General features: G+C 49.2%; 1 non-coding gene across 1 annotated transcript; it reads right to left on the bottom strand.

Annotated features, from left to right (window-relative positions):
• Positions 1 to 932: 932 nt before the first annotated feature.
• Pmar_PMAR000001 lies at positions 933 to 1,004 on the bottom strand. Its single transcript has one exon. It is a non-coding gene; the product is annotated as a tRNA-Pro (tRNA).
• Between the last annotated feature and the right edge of the window lie 1,314 nt (positions 1,005 to 2,318).

Below are 2,318 nucleotides of genomic sequence, written 5' to 3'. Positions count from 1 at the left end.
CCTTTGCACGAGGCGATCTCGAACTCTACGAACAACAGCCCACATGGGGCAGGGTAAGGGGAGTCTGGGAATCGAGCGAAGAGCTCGAAATTGAGGCGATTGCATTTCATAAGCCGAACGTTCAACGCAGGTCAGGAATTTCACACGAATGGATTTCTTACAAAGCGAGTAAAAAGTTGATGTGAACTTAATCACTTGGATAGTGCAATGAGTAAGCCATGCTAGTGCTTCGTGCAAGACTCTTGCCTGCGCCCCCCGTTATTAGCACGATGCTCTAACCGACTGAGTTAAACGGCCAACTCAACAACGAAATTCGGCCGTGACAACGAGATTCACCCGTGATGCGCAGGGAATTCACTGATGAATATTTTGACTCATACCACACCAATCGGAACGTCCTTGAAATTATAGAGTAGCACTTTATGAACGCGATGTTTTGGTGGACCCCCTCGGGGGTATCCGATAAAATTGGAACGATACAGAGAAGATTAGCATGGCCCCTGCGCAAGGATGACACGCACAAATCGAGAAGTGTAAAAAGTTTTTCGCTCTATCTGCTCCATATATTCAGGCGTAGTCAGGATTAACAGCTACATCTTTCGCTGATTAACGGCTTCACTGCCCCTCCATCATGCTCGTTCCCCTCACCCCATGTCCACTGTTGGACGGAATGAGCCCGTGAAGGATGTAGCCTAAACGATTAGTCACGCGAGTGAAGAGTTCACCAACTGACTGTAATCTTTGTCCAGGGGTGCGGGGTCGAGCACTCGAGTGCTTCATGCGTCTCGACCAGCTATACCATTTCCCAGTGACCGACGGTTTGCACATGGCCCAGTTTGCCTAGCTTCCGGAGGGATCTGCACTACCTGGTTTCCGTAGCTATCTACATCCGCCAGCCGCACCTACCACTGTGCCCAAACTCACCCTTACGAGGGCTGAGTCGAGAATCGAACTCGAGACCTCTCGCACCCGAAGCGAGAATCATACCACTAGACCACACAGCCATCATATCGTTAAGCCTCACAAGCTGGTCCCCGAAAGTCGCTCATAACATGACCATTTTCTTTTGTTATCTACCACGGATTTTGGCGGGCAACCGTTGTCAGATGGATGTTTTGGAATGTCATGTTTTGATAGATCGGTGCAGAGAAACCTCCGAGGTTGTGATTGGTGACACACTGGCCTGTGAATGAGAGGAAGAGTGATAGTTTACATTCTTTTGTACAACTCCCGGTGTCACCAGTCACCAACAGTGATCTTTTCCAACACATCTCCTCAATGCACTTTTCAGTTGTAGTCAATTTGTGGCTGGCATCATCAAGGGTACACAGGAACAGAATTCTTCGTGAACTTCACACGGATTTCCTTTGCACGAGGCGATCTCGAACTCTACGAACAACAGCCCACATTGGGCAGGGTAAGGGGAGTCTGGGAATCGAGCGAAGAGCTCGAAATTGAGGCGATTGCATTTCATAAGCCGAACGTTCAACGCAGGTCAGGAATTTCACACGAATGGATTTCTTACAAAGCGAGTAAAAAGTTGATGTGAACTTAATCACTTGGATAGTGCAATGAGTAAGCCATGCTAGTGCTTCGTGCAAGACTCTTGCCTGCGCCCCCCGTTATTAGCACGATGCTCTAACCGACTGAGTTAAACGGCCAACTCAACAACGAAATTCGGCCGTGACAACGAGATTCACCCGTGATGCGCAGGGAATTCACTGATGAATATTTTGACTCATACCACACCAATCGGAACGTCCTTGAAATTATAGAGTAGCACTTTATGAACGCGATGTTTTGGTGGACCCCCTCGGGGGTATCCGATAAAATTGGAACGATACAGAGAAGATTAGCATGGCCCCTGCGCAAGGATGACACGCACAAATCGAGAAGTGTAAAAAGTTTTTCGCTCTATCTGCTCCATATATTCAGGCGTAGTCAGGATTAACAGCTACATCTTTCGCTGATTAACGGCTTCACTGCCCCTCCATCATGCTCGTTCCCCTCACCCCATGTCCACTGTTGGACGGAATGAGCCCGTGAAGGATGTAGCCTAAACGATTAGTCACGCGAGTGAAGAGTTCACCAACTGACTGTAATCTTTGTCCAGGGGTGCGGGGTCGAGCACTCGAGTGCTTCATGCGTCTCGACCAGCTATACCATTTCCCAGTGACCGACGGTTTGCACATGGCCCAGTTTGCCTAGCTTCCGAGGGATCTGCACTACCTGGTTTCCGTAGCTATCTACATCCGCCAGCCGCACCTACCACTGTGCCCAAACTCACCCTTACGAGGGCTGAGTCGAGAATCGAACTC

The sequence above is a fragment of the Perkinsus marinus genome, assembly GCF_000006405.1.
Source record: "Perkinsus marinus ATCC 50983 genomic scaffold scf_1104296928846, whole genome shotgun sequence".
Lineage (NCBI taxonomy): Eukaryota > Perkinsozoa > Perkinsida > Perkinsidae > Perkinsus > Perkinsus marinus.
Note: the sequence above shows the minus strand (reverse complement) of the source record. Positions and strands in the feature narration are given on the sequence as shown.